Raw genomic sequence first — 15,632 nt, 5'->3', positions numbered from 1 at the left:
TGGAGGAGTGAAGAAAGAGAAAGAAGTAGTTAAAAGTAGGAGGGGACACGAGCACAAGTCCAAGTGATACGATGCGCATCATCCTGTGCTAAAGGAGTTGGCTGATGAGATTGCAGATTGGCATGCCATTTTATCTTGAAAATTATGAAAAAACGGGGAGGTCCCGGACGACTGGAAAAAAACTAATGAAAAAAAAAAAAAAAAAAAAAAAAAGAAGAAAGAAGGAGAGAGGAAAAAGTCCAGGAACTGGAAAATCTCAGTCACTCCCTGGAAAATCACAAATCCAGGAAACAACCAGGAGGAAAACCAAAGGAAGGGAAAGTCAGGATCAGGGAACAGTCAGCATGGATTTACACCAAATTCCTGACTAACCTAAATATGATGATCTATGATGAGAGATATGATGAGATGGAAGGAGGGGAAGCAGTGGATGTGCTATTTCTTGACTTTCTTTTCTACAGTTTCCGCAGTCTAGCGTTAAAGTGCCAGCAAGGGTTGAGGGGAGGGTAAGGAGGAGAAGGGACTGGCTAGATGGTAGATGGTATGGGTAATGATCAATGGTGATGTGTGGTTCCGGGTAATGGTATCATATCAGCAAGTAAGTTGTGGGTCGTGGGTGGGTGTTTTTCCATTATTCAATATCTTCATTAACTGGATGGAGGGATGGACTGCTTGCACAGGAAGCAAGTTGCACTGCACACTAGGTGGGGAGGATACGATGGGGGGTGGGGATAGGAGGGATAGGATACAGAGACAGAGGAAGGAGAGAGAAGATTGGGGAAAAGGGTCAGGAAGGAGGAAAAAAAGAAAGTGCAGCACTTAGGAGACAAGAGGGACAAGTGCAGAGAACTGCTAGGGACTGCTGGACAGGAGAGGCAGGCAGACAGCAGCAGGAAAAGGAAAAAGGGTTAAAGAAAAAAAAAAAAAGAGTCAAGTGTGAACAGTGCCAGATGAATTTTGAAGGCTAATAGCATTTTTGGGGGCATTTGGGTTGGGATTTTAGGAGGGAGAATTTCATCATTTCCTCTCATCATTCTTTGCTTCAGTTCTCTCATTTTGTATCAGAGGGTGTTGTGGTAACCGTGTATCTGTGGAACTGGTAAGAAAACAACAGAGTCTGGGACTGTTAAAGACTTAAAAGAATCCTTTGGCAGCATGTAGAATACACACTTTTTTGAGCATTTGGATTTTAGTGGCAAGAGGTTCAGGCATCAATAGGGCATGGAAATTTAAGCAGGTTAGTTATAGGGGGCAGGAGGGGAGGCAAGGAGGAGGAGAGGGGTTAGTTCAATCAGGGAGGGAGAAACTGAGGGTGAGATTGTTCTTCTGTTGTTGTCTGTTTTCACAGGTTAATAATTGCCTGAGCTGATCATGATCTTTAATTTTTTGCAGTTTTGATGGTGCTTTTTTTCTTTGTTTTTGTCTGGTTTGCTTTTTTTTGTGATTTTGGGCCACCTTAAGATCTGCTATTGTGTGGCCAGGTTGTAGTTCTGTATTTGTATTTTGTTTATTGCTGTCCATTTATCCTTTATTTTATTAGATTTTTCCCTTTTTCTTTATTTTGTGCAGTTTACATTTCCATTTATGCATATGCATTATTTATTGGGGGTGGTGGATAGCAGATATTTGGTTAGTGATGGTGTGGTGGTGGTGATGGTGTGGTGTGATGGTGTGGCTGGTAGAGTGGTGGGCAGAGTTGGTGGTGTTGTTTGTTGTTTGGGGTGTGTGTTCCTGTTGGAGAGTTGGAGGTGTGTTGCAGAGTTAGGTGGTGACATGTGTTGGGTTTGGCAGGAGTGCTGTGGCGAGGACTGGCCTGCAGGTGAGGTGTGGGCGTGGTGTGTGGATGATCTCCCAAGGGGTGGGGGGATCCCTGATGATGCAGGGGGGATGGTGATGGCTGGATGATGTGATGGGTGTGAGAGATTTGGGTTGGGGGGTTCTTGGTTTGGTTTTGTGAGGGGTGTTGGCTTCTGGTTGGGTTGTGCTTTCTTGAGTAGTCTTGGTGGTGTTGTTTTGTTGCTCCTGTGTTGTTGTCTTGTTAGTGGTTGTTGGGTAGTGTAGTGTAGTGTCTGTTAGTTGTCTGGTTGAGTAGTTGTGTGCTGTCTTGTTAGTAGAGGATGCTCTGTGTGTGGTGTTAGTGTGGGGGGGTGATGCAGGTAGTGGTGGATTGATAGGTTTGGTATGTGTGGTGGTGTAGGTGTGTGTGGTTGGCATGGTAGTTGGTTATTTTGTATGTGTTGGTGTAGTGTGTGTGTGTTTTGATTGGGGATGTGGATTTGGAGGAGAGGAGAGAAATAATTTGGGGTGAAAATGGAGAGTGTGGAGAGGAGATGACTTATGGAAGATTAGGGGAGGAGGGGAAAGAGGGGGAGGGGAGGAGGAGATGAAGAGGAAGAGAGGCTGATAGGGTGGGAGACTGGGTTCTGCAGGATTCCAGAAGGGATGATCTAGACTGTTTTCTGTGGATAGAAGATGAAAAGAAAGAGGAGAGGACTAGGTTGAGTGACAGGGGGAGAGTAGGTCAGGAGAAAGAATGAAAGGTTTAGGGGAGGGGGGGTGGTTAGGTTGGAATTAGGGGAAAGGTTTTCACTAGTAGGGTGGTTTAGAACTGGGTTGGGTTACCTAGGAGGGGGTGGGGTCCTTTCCTTTGGTAGTTTTGCCCTGGGTGGGATGATTTAAGGCTGACTGGTCCTGGGACCCTGTGGTCCCTTCCTGCTATGATGAGGTTGAACTAGATGACATGAATAAAGAATTATATCTCACCCCAAATGTCCTTTGCAGCACTTCAATCAAGGCTGCTTGTGATCCTGTTTTCATGAATGTAATCCATTGTCTGATTATTTCTTAAAGTAAAGGGTAAAGGGGTATCTTCCTTCCCTTCCCTTTATGTTACCCAGAGTTCACTGTTTCTACCTCTAGAGTCAGGATGAAATCTCCTGCCCATAGTTCATTCTCTAGTGTGTTCACTCCTTGTTGGTTTTACATCCCCTCTCCCACTGACTTCTTTTGAAATGGAGTTTATGTTGTGTTGGTTTACAATACTTAATTTAGATGTGGCCCAAGAAGGACAGGTGAATGAACATCCTTTCTTGGACAGAAACATGTTTTTCAACTCTACTTTGAAAAAGACTTTAGGAACATATTTTTAGCATACATGCATGACACCTTAGTATCTGTACATACATTTTACAATAACATTAAATGGCTGATGTGACCCTAGCTTTCATGTAAGAGATCACATGAAATTCTTTGGTGAACCAGAATGTACCTACAAGATTCAGGATATTCTTCTAACCCTCTTACTAGTCAGCATTGATGGGTTTCTGGGTCATACCTCCTCTCTTACAACAGGGGTCAGTCCTTGGTTGATCTATAGGCATTGGGTCATCATCCTTTTGCCTGGAGAATGCATCTGTCACTGTGTCTTCTTTTTCTTTAACATTTTCCTGTTTTGGAGAGTGATGCTGCAATGTAGCAGTTTGAAAATGGCACATTTTGGTTTGATGTAGCCACACCAATGGAGAATGGTCTGTCTAGGCCCTACATTTTCTGAAAATAGATAGGAAATTAACTGTGTGATTGGCCACACAATAGCATATCTTTTTTTTTATTTTGCAATAATAGAATAGTTCTGTTCTGTGGGTGTCAGTTTCTTATTTAAGAAAGCTGTATCACTTATAACTGACTTCCCTTTTATAGCATAACTTTCTTTAATCAAAACATTAGATTCCATTAAGTTCCCTATTTTTCACTTCTATATCTGACACATTATATAGTATCTTAATGTTCAATATCAATGTATTTTTTTAATATATTCATTCATTCACAGAAAAGAGGAAAAGGAAGCCTCTTTAGTTATACCAGCATTACACTCTTGCCAAAGGTTACAGCAACTTTTACTTTTCCTCAGACAGTCTGAAGAAGTCTTGTCATTAGACCTTGAGGATTATGGGGTTGTTTTTCTCTCAGCCCTCTGTCCTAGCTTTTCTAAGCAGCCTTGATGCCTGAGTAACTCTTAAATAGAATAACTCATAATTTGAGGGCCTTAGTTACTACAAGGTCTATCTATATGAGTAAAGCTTAAGTGTGTGTGAGCTACTGTTTGAAGGATCAGGGAAAAACATTGGTCTGAATGACAACTGCTGTTGAGAAATAGAATTAACATGTTTATTTCAGGTCAGGATTCTGCTTTACAACCTCTTAACATTACACCTGACCACAAACCTTGCTTTTCATGTATTTCTTTAATGAATCTTATGTTCATAAAATCTTAAGGAAAAAGCAAGCCAGAAGTAGATCCATGTGTGGTTATAATATACAGTGTTGATTCCACCCAGTACTTTGCTTTCAGAAATTATCACTTGTTTCTAAGCGATTAAAGGCATTTTTTCTTTGTATTACAATGATTAAAGATTGGCCTTAGGATCATTGTGTTATTACAGTGTTGCATGAACCACAACATTTCAGAACAGCGTTTGGTATAGGGGATGGTGTCATTCTAACGCAGGGTTTCTCAAACAGGGGTCACCGCTTCTGTAGGGAAAGCCCCTGGAGAGCCGGGCCGGTGTGTTTACCTGCCCCGTCCGCAGGTCCAGCCAATCGCGGCTCCCATTGGCAGCGGATCACTGCTTCGGGCCAATGGGAGCTGCTGGAAGCAGTAGCCAGTAAGTCCCTCAGCCCATGCTGCTTCCAGCAGCTCCCATTGGCCCGGAGCAGTGATCCGTGGCTAGTGGGAGCTGCGATCGGCTGGACCTGTGGACGGGGCAGGTAAATAAACTGGCCCGGCCCGCCAGAGTGCTTACCCTGGCGTGCCGTGTGCCAAAGGTTGCCGATCTCTGCTGTATCCCATGGGTAAGACACATGTCTGAGACAGATGTGCCTTTAGACTCTTTTTATGATCTAATATTAATCTTCTGGGTAATTTTGCACAATATTACCACTTGGTACCCCTTTTCCCATAATCTTTGGGTATTGGGTTATTTCACAGTCATTGGCTTAAGTCATCATTTCTTGTCTCCAAGGCCTAAAATAGCTAAGCTAAAGTCTTGCAGGCCTCAGTCTACAGGTCTTGTGTTTCAGTTTTTCTTACTCAACTCTAATGCTTGGTTCCTCTAAATACTGATCGATGTTATACTTTTATAATCTTACAAATTAACTATAATTAACATATAGTGAAAATAACATATTGATTAATCATAACATCACACAACAAATGGATAATAAACTAAAGTCATTGTCTACACCAGGGTTTCTCAAACAGGGGTCACCGCTTCTGTAGGGAAAGCCCCTGGTGGGCCGGGCCAGTTTGTTTACCTGCCCCATCCACAGGCCTGGCCTATCGCGGCTCCCACTGGCTGTGGATCGCTGCTCTGGGCCAATGGGAGCTGCTGGAAGCAGCGCAGGGTGAGGGACTTACTGGCCACTGCAGCTCCCATTGGCCCGAAGCAGCGATCTGCAGCCAGTGGGAGCCGCGATCGTCCGGACCTGCAGACGGGGCAGGTAAACACACCGGCCCAGCCTGCCAGGGGCTTTCCCTACAGAAGCGGTGACCCCTAATTGAGAAACCCTGCTGTATTTGATCACTTCTGCCATTTGTATTTCTTGTGTCAGTGTGTAAGTCTCATGGTCATGTTTTTGCTCCCTGACTAAAAAAATTTAAACAAAGGAATAGCAAATACTACATCTGGCAATATAATTTTTAAGATGGATAATTATTTGTGCTACTAGCTGAGCAGCAGAAATATTTTCAGAACTACCTAGCAGCTATCTGAATGCTCTAAAAAAATGGTGATTCAGCAAATTACAGCAAATCAAACTGTTGTTATTCATCTAGCTCTAGTGTTTTTTTGGGTTTTTTTTACCATTGCAAGTTGAGACATGAGTAGCTCATAGTCTAATATGTCAGTTCCTTTCACTTTTCCCCCTGAAATACTGCAGGACCAGCAGTCTATATAGCAGTACCTGTGGGGCTGGAGTAACAAGAAAACATGAAATCTCTAGAAGAATATAAATATGAAGTATAGGGATGTATGGTGGTATGTCAGATACCATGCTGTGGTAACAGTTGGAAAAAGATGACTTTTTAATGGAGATCACTGCATCTGATAATGTTGTAGCATGGAAGTTCCCAAACTAGTCCACTATGTTGGTTCTCAGAGCACCCGATGGTAATCAGTAGGGAGCTGTATGGTCACATGTGGCTGGTACAGAATCAGAACACATGGGAGAGGAAGATGATTTGAAAAATAAAAGTAGATGGCCTGATTATCTTTTTTAAAAACAGACAAACATTCTCCTACTAAAGACAAAAATACATTGAGGGCATATTCTGAACTGTTATAAATTAGTTTATTTAAATTGAAGACAATGCACCTATTCTGATTTACACTAGTTGAGGATCTGGCCCATAAATACTTTAAAAATAGTATCTTTCCAGCTAATTGATTTCTGTCAGTGCCACAGGGATGTTATGATTGAACAATTGGTCGTTGTGCCACACAGTCACAAATCACGAGTGACAAGTCCATGAGACTAATTCTCAATTAAGGTGTGATCCCTAGTGTAAATGGTTTGAGAATACAGGATCTAAAGTGGATTAAAAATACACTGCCACATAACATATATCAGCATATACTTTATGTGGAAATAAATGATTTATAGTAAATATTAGTAATTGTCACTACCAGTTCTGGTCCTGCTCTTTCAACCACTAAGTCATATATACTGCTAAGTGCTCTGCATCAGAGTAGTGAGTGATCACTTCTCTCACCTTTGGGTCCACCCAGGTGCATACCTGGTTTCTGACACTCCTCTTGAGCGGGGGGACCCTGCAGTCTGGCTGCCTAGACCCTGGAACCAGTGCCTCAGCCCTCCTGAGCCCTCCAGTGAATAGGACAATTCCTTCCTCCTTATGCCTCCTCCCAATCTGAGATCCCCTAATTGTGGAATCTGTAGTTTCTAGTTAACCCCTTCAATGATAGCGTGGCAGTAAAGCAAGGCAACAGGCCAGACAAAGAAATTTCTTAAATATACACGCTATACTCTGAAAAAGCACAAGAAAGTTACATATCTATGGAAAACAATCACCTCCTGAACTCAGCCCCCTTAATCTGCATCACTCCTTTTTTTTAACTCCATGGGTTTGGTCTAGAACCACCATTGCTCCACTAGGGAAAGTTATTCAATGCTGATGGCCCTCGATTGTTCTGTCCAAGCTTTCCAAACTAGGTGCCAAGTCCCTGCTACAGACTGAACGCTCGGAGTCTTACTGAAGATGAAGAAATGGAGGCTGAAATACAACAGGTATTTTCCAAACAAAAACGGAATTCATAAGTTGCTACAGACATATTCCCCAGTCTGTAACATATTTGTACACAAGTAGAAAAAAAAGCTATCTCAGAAAACATCATCTTTAAAGTAATTTACAAAAGTTCTGTGAAGATGAGCATATATTCACTGAGCCCTTGTAGCTGCCTCTCTTTTTAATAGTATATATGAAATACTGTGAACACGTAACAATATAGAGCTTCTCTACTGACTTCATAACTGGACCTATAGAATGTTTTTTGCTGCACTTAGGGCCACTGTCACTGAACACAGCACTAATATTAGGCCATGACATGAACAAACGCTTTTCACTTAGAAACGTCCCCTTTGATGTAATCCCTAAGTCAATTTAAGAGGAAGACAATAATGAAGGAGGACAGATTTATCACTAACCACAGACACTGGAGGAAATGTAAGTGAAGGGAAAGAAACAGCTTTGGCCTTACCCACCCTTTTACTAATTTATTTAATTATTGTTCAATGTTGAGTTCACTATTTGCTGTGCTGAAAATGAATCTTTTTAATCAATCCCGCCAAGGGTTTTAGGTTATGTATGTGCTTGAAAGTTAATCGAGAACCCAGAAGGACCTTTAAAATATCCCAATTCTTTGCAATGTCAAAGACAATATCAATTGAAAAAGGTCTTAGGTATACAATAGTTATGTCTATGATTGAAAAGTTTCACATCTACTATACCTCTCAGAATAGCAGTTTACTAGAACTGACTTAGCAGCAGCCAAACTAAATAATTCTAAGATCAGCAAATTAATCAATTGAAATTGATTCCAGAGACCTAGGAGAAAAAAAAATCAACAACCCTCTTTATTTGTTGTATAAACCTGTAACCAGAAAAATCCGATGCCACCATTATGTGGGCTGAAACTGCTGTATATCTTGCAAACAAATCAGAGTAATCCATCATAGAGTACTAGTATCTTACAGGTAGTCACAAGGTGGTTCAAATACTCCAAATAAGGCCTCAGGATATTTCACTCCCCCTTTCCCCACATGCACAGAGTCAAGGCAAGCTGGTTGAATACTATTTATTCAATAAATGATATGATGAATACCAGACAAATTCATCAGAAACATTTTTAAGCCTTTTTTTCTCCTACTCATCCAGTGCTATTTAGAAAGATGTTCGAGGAGCAGGCTTCCTGCCCCACCTCCATTCAACAGCAGTGAAATACAGTACTGCTGCTGTTGTTGCTTTAAAGGTAGATTATCTTATTCTGGACCCTAGTGTGTCAAAATATTCTACTGGTGAAATTTGTCAGGACCGGCTCAACGCTCATAAACCACTTAGAACCTATTCTGAGGTCTTAGGAGTTGCATAGGACCTGCACTAGCCCTCTGCAAGGGATGAATATCACTCTGTGTGAACAGTGCATCTCCTTACAAGACAGCCAATGGGACAAGGAGATAAAGAATAGAGTTGACTGGAAGATGGCAATTCCATTCACAGTATCTTTTGAGGTTTCAAAACTTGTATTTGTTCAACTTTGGACCAAAATCAAACCTTTTGAACTTTTTTTCACAAAAAACAAACAAAAACCAGAATTGTGTACAGATATCTGTTTTTAGATCAAAACCCAAGCTTTTAGGGAAAGTACATGTGGGACCTGGTGGTTAGGAGTCTTGCCTGTGGGAGACCCAGATTTAAGTCTCTATTCTGCCTGATTCAGATAAGTCTTTCATCACAGATTATTCTTATTCAGGGAAAGTAAGAATTTGAATGTAAGTCTCCTAGGCTAATGCCACAAACACCAAGCTGTAGATAGACACCTCACATGCCTGACAAAAACTTCATCAAAGCCATTAGATCCCTGCAAAACATTTCAGTTTTGCTACAACAGCATATTTTGGCTGAAAATGTTCCAGCCAACTCTAGTAAAGCAGAAGTGCTGGTGAGAAATGGTCAGCTCAAATCTTTTTATGTCCACGTAGGGCCATTTTCATGATCTCATGAGAGAGTGTGGGGTGGAGAGGGATGGAATTAAACCACTTTAAAAATAAAAGTTTTATTTCCAAACTATTATTATCTTTCATTTATAGCCTCTATTTTATCAATATTTTCCATTAAATACAATCTGAAGCTAGTGCTTCTCATATTGTCATGGAATTTAGATTAGAAGCAGTCAATTAGTTATTAATTTGGCTTATTTTGTTAAAAAGCCAGAAATAAAATAGCTTATAGATTGTTTTATAGTTTTAATATGACATGTCAGTGCTCTCTGGGCTCACTTCATATGACTGCAGAAATGGTTTTCATCTTTTGTTTTTACAAACATGAAAATTTAAGTAGCTGTGCCCACAGGTATTTCATCAGATATCTGGAATAATGCATATGACCACAATTATGCAAATGTCCTTTAATGAATTAAGTGATAAATTATGACTAATTAAAATATTCATGTCAATGTCTTGTTAATAAAATATTTGTATTATTGCACTGGATTTCTCTATGTGTGCATGTGTGTGTAGTGTACAAATATACTATGGAATTTTGAGGGAATTTTATGAAGCAAAAAGTACAAGACCCTTGATATTTACTGTCTGTAGGAAGCAGATGCTAATGACAATGAAATTCTCTGTTGGTTGGCACTATTTTAAATAAATGTCTAGCGATATAAAAATGGTTCAAAAGCACTAAAAATTGTGCTGGCTGTCCAGTTAGAATCCCTCTCTTCTTTTTGACTTCCTATAGAAATCATATCCCACCAATTCACAATATAATGTCTCTCTGCTCTTTAACTCACAGATCTCAATCTACTAATACCCAACTCTAGAAGCCTGTAAACTGTAATCCTACATGACTCATAGATCTTAATATTTCAGCTCACAAATTAACAGTTTCTATCTTTGCCAGCTTCTCTCGCACCAAAGTGGTCCCAACCAGGGCAATCTTATTATTGTCTTACAGATATTTAATAGTAATTAGAGCTGAGTGAACAATTTATCAAACATAGTACTTTTTCTGTTCAAGAATTATCCATAAGTTAGACTGATTTTTTTCAAAAGTACTCACAATTGTTTACTGAGCATTTTATGTGAATATGTTTCAGCCTGAGTGAGATTCCAAATGATCTGACTATAATTATCCATGATACATCATGTTATTTTTGTTAACCTGCTTCCCTCATGGTTCACTTGTTTTTCTCATACATGTGTCAAGTGTGGCAGGGACTGTCATTTGTACAATACCAATATCTTTGTACAGAATTCATTATCTGAACTCTCACTCATAGATGCCTTGTGAAATGATTTTTGAGCAGTAAAACCCCATACCCTTACTGTACTTCATTTCTTGAGTTAGAGTACATTTGTGATAAAAAAGTGACTGTTACAATTTTGTTTACTTGGATTTACACACACAATAAAGGGCATCTATCCATATGCTCTAGGCACCCTCATCATAATTTATAAATACACATCAAGACAAAACTCCAACATAACTCAACTGCAGCAGCAGCAGCACCTTCTTATCAATTAATTTGCTCTCTGTGTGTATTTAACCCAATAGTGAGTGTGTACCACAGGTTTCCTGCTGCAGATCAGGCACAGAGGATATGAGTCTATTATAGCCCCATTTCATGGGACTTGACTCTTTCTCTTAAACTGTACCAGCTTGTGTTTTTAGCTCTGGAAGTCCCAGGTTCTGTCCCTCCTGGTGTGTCAGACAAAATGGCTGTCATCACAGCTGTATTCAGGTTAATATTCAGATATTTTACTGCCAAAAAGTAATGTTTATCACTTGTTACTCCTTTTAGCTCTGCACAGACCAGTTTGATAGTGAACTGGGTTTTATACTTTTCATGCTCAAAGTTGGTCAAACCATTCACTATGGACCTTATTGATTAATAAGTTAGCCCGTTTTTGGTTAGCAAATTCCTTGCAAACAAATCCTGCTTTTTTCTGAAGTAATCAGCTGAATAATTTTCAGTTTATGGATTGTTCACAGTTGTACAGTTTGATTATTTATTGTTCTTATTGTCTATTGTGTTCATGGATCTCCCCACAAATTCATTGGGGAAAAGGTAATTTCCCCCCTGAGTGCCTGAGTAAGCAACAATGTTTGGCGCTGAAACCTCTCATGTCTTGAGGTCCACCAGATTACAGAGATGTGTCTCTGTACTGGCTTCAGAACCTGCTGGCAGCACAGCATAACTGGAGCTGCTCTGCTATAGATTCCTGGGCCTCAAAGAGCTTTGGAACCCTTGTTAAAGTTGAGAAAGGGGTTGTCTACACCGTAGACACAGTTCCCACTCAGCAGTTGCTGCATAAGCCACAGCTCGTGAGGAATGATGGGACAATGCATGAATGTTCAACATATATCTTAAAAATAACTTTTGAGAAAAAGATATCTTGGAGTTGTTAACACAAGCCAGTTAGTATATTTTACGTGTGGCTGAGATCTTTAAACACTCAGATGTAATAGATCCATTTAGTATGCATATGATCAATCAGAATTCACACATGGTTCATATTGCCTTCCACAATTTCAGTTTGAAATTATTGTTTAAATGAGTTTAATTATTGTCTGCACTAAGGAGCAAGGGAGTAAAATGGTGCCTTTAAGACTCTCTTCCCTTAGCTCTGTATCTCCCAGACTGAGTACATTCTGACCAGACTTCAGAGACAAAAATGCACTTACATTTTTTGCAGTGTGTTCTACACTGTTTAGTTTAGGGAGGAGACAAATAAAAGGGGAAACGTGAGAGGTATATAAAATAATTAATGGCATTGAAGTTCATAGATGGATGGTTTTAAGGGCAGAACGGACCATTATGGTCATTTGTTCTGATGTTCTGTATAACTCAGGAGATAGAATATTTCCAGGCGAATCCTTCATCAAACCACCAACTTCTGGTTGAGGTTAGAAAATGTATTTTAGAAAGGCATCCAACCTTGATTTAAAGACTTTAAGTGGTGGAGAATCCATCACATCCCTGGAGAAGTTGTTCCAATGGTGTTATTCTCACTGTTAAAAATGTGTGCCTTATTTCTAGTCTACTAAACTAGAGAGCTTTCTACTATCAGAAATCTTCTCGCCATGTAAGCACTTATATATTGTTATCTAGTCACCTTTTAATTTGTATTGGATAACTTAAATAGTATGAGTATTTTTAATCTCTATCTGTAAGGCAGATTTCCAAACCTTGAATCATTCTTGTATGTATTCTTTCCCACTGGTTTCCATTTATGTTTTCAGGTAATTCTAGAGCAGGGGAACATTCAATAAATGCAAAAGCAACCTATTTAAAGGGAATAAAGGAAGTGTTTTTCTAAAAAAAAGGTATGATTAGTCTGTGGAACTCACTGTCACAATATATTATTAAAGTAAAAAGCCTTATGTAACTGGGATGAAGGGGCAAATTATGTTCAGCTACTATTACAGCCCTGGTCTAACAGCTCAGCTGAGCTTAACTCTGCTGAAGCACGGGCTAAAGTTCTTTCTTTTCAGAAAGCATTACAAAGAGTCAAACCTAGTGCATTGCATTTAACTACTAGATTAAGCTTTTATTAATAGCTATAATTGCTATGATTATAATAATAATATGAATGCAATCAAAGGAGTGATTGATAGGTTGGGTAGACATACCTGCACTGGCTTTAATCTAAGTAGCATGGCTAAAAACAGCTGTGAGGAAATGGGGGTACAGGCTTCAGTGCAGGCTGAACAAGCCCGCATTGGTACATACTCGCATTGCTAGCCCAAAATGAAGCCCATGCCACTATTCTTCACTGCTACCTTAAGTCATGCTCAAATAGATTAGAACTAGTGTGTGCATGCCTACCCAAGCTGCAAAGCACACCTTGAATTCCAGTGTAAACATAGCCTTAGTCAGCCTCACTGCTCTGCTCTCTGCAGATGTACAAAATCCCCCCTCTCTATTTAGAAAAATAAAATGCTGTAGTATAAAAGCATATGGATTATACTTCGTAGGATTCAAAAAACATTAGGCATTTATATAGTAAACAAGAACATCCACAGTTACATTAGACAGGGTAATAACAGGTGGAATATAAACACTGATGTTTCAGTGCATACACCAACTGCTAACTGGCAGGGATTAGAATAATATTTCCCCTGTTGATATGTTGTCCACTCTGGGGTTTCTTGCACCTTACTTTGAAGCATCTTGTACCGGCCATTTTCAGAGACCAGAATTGGATTAGATGGAACACAGTTCTGATCTAGTATTGCAATTTCTTTTCTCCTACCATAATTGTATAAATAGACTTTTTTGTTTGTTTTTGCTACATGAATTTGACCTGTTCTTTTTGCACATCATTTTCACAAATGCCACATTCCTAAACATCATCAGTTGTGGATACCATTAGGATGCTTAAGGATGGAACAGCAAAATATTTTATTGCCATTTATTTTCAAAAGATACACCTTACTCCCTGATATTCTGGCTATCTTCTTTAAAATGAAGTGCAACACGGTGAAAATAATTTAAAAGATTATAATAATACTCCCTACTTCATTGTCTCAGAGGGATACTAGCTACAAATGGTTCTCAACGACTCCTTCAAAAGTGTTTACAGACACCTTTAATACCTCTTTGTATTAGCTGCTAAAGTACACTTGAATATTTCCCAGTAAACAGCTGGATGAATGAGAGGAAGCACAATTTGAAAACTTTTCATGTATATGTAAATTATTTTGCTTTTCCTGAGAATTCCATTCATCCTCATCTTATCTTAACTATTGCTTTATGCTGTGAAGGTGGAATGTTTCAATTTCACAGATTTAGGGTATGTCTACACTACAAAATTAGGTCGAATTTATAGCAGGTTTTTTTTTTAGAAATTGATTTTATACAGTCGATTGTGTGTGTCCCCACTTAAGACCATTAAGACCATTAACTCGGCGGAGTGCATCCACAGTACTGAGGCTAGCATAGACTTCCAGAGTGTTGCAATGTGGGTAGCTATCCCACAGTTCCCGCAGTCTCCGCTGCCCATTGGAATTCTGGGTTGAGATCCCAATGCCTGACGGGTCAAAAACATTGTAGTGGGTGGTTCTGGGTGAATGTCGTCAGGTCCCCTCTCCCTCCCTCCGTGAAAGCAACAGCAATTGTTTCAAGCCTTTTTCCTTGGTTACACATGCAGACGCCATACCATGGCAAGCATGGAGCTCACTCAGCTCACCGTCACCGTACTTCTCCTGGGTGCTGGCAGACATGGTACTGCATCGCTACACAGCAGCAGCCCATTGCCTTTTGGCAGCAGACAGTGCATTATGACTGGTAGCTGTTGTAGTTGTCTCCTTGGTGCTCTTTTAGCCGACCTTGGTGAGGTCGGTCAGGGGCACCTGGACATAAATGGGAGTGACTCCAGGTCATTCTCATTTTAAGTTTCGTCTCATGGAGATTTAGTCCTGCCTGCAGTCATGCTGCACCATCTTCCGGCGAGCAGCCAGGAGATGATGATGGCTAGCAGTTGTACTGCACCATCTGCTGCCAGCCTAAGATGTATAAGAGAGATGGAGTGGACCAAAACAAGAAAGAGACCAGCTTTGTTTTGTATTCATTTGTATTCATTTGATCCCCGCTCCCTCCCTCCATGAACAGTGCGGGGAGGGATAGCTCAGTGGTTTGAGCATTGGCCTGCTAAACCCAGGGTTTTGCGTTCAATCCTTGAGGGGGCCATTCTGTATGACAGTTGTGTGTGCTTCTCCTTGATGCAAACCCACCCCCTTTGTTGATTTTAATTCCCTGTAAGCCAACCCTGTAAGCCATGTCATCAGTCTCCCCTCCCTCCATCAGAGCAACGGCTGACAATCATTTTGTAGCTTTTTTCAGCACAGATGTCGTAGCACGGCAAGCATGGAGCCTGCTCAGATCACCGCAGCAAGTGTGAGCACTGTAAACACCACACACATTATCCTGCAGTATATGCAGAACCAGAAACTGCAAAAGCAAAACCAGGCGAGGAGGCAATGGCAGAGTGGTGACGAGAGTGATGAGGACATGGACACAGACTTCTCTCAAAGTACGGGACCCAGCAATGTGCACATCGTGGTGTTAATGGGGAAGGTTCATGCCATGGAATGACAATTCTGGGCCCGGGAAACAAGCACAGACTGGTGGGATCGCATAGTGTTGCAGGTCTGGGACGATTCCCAGTGGCTGCAAAACGTTCGCATGCGTAAGGCCACTTTCATGGAACTTTGTGACTTGCTTTCCCCTGCCCTGAACCACAAGAATACCAAGACAAGAGCAGCCCTCACAGTTCACAAGCAAGTGGTGATAGCCCTCTGGAAGCTTGCAATGCCAGACAGCTACCAGTCAGTT

The sequence above is a fragment of the Mauremys reevesii genome, linkage group 1 (assembly GCF_016161935.1).
Source record: "Mauremys reevesii isolate NIE-2019 linkage group 1, ASM1616193v1, whole genome shotgun sequence".
Lineage (NCBI taxonomy): Eukaryota > Metazoa > Chordata > Testudines > Geoemydidae > Mauremys > Mauremys reevesii.
The sequence above is the reverse complement of the archived record's forward strand: the minus strand, read 5'-3'. Positions refer to the sequence as shown.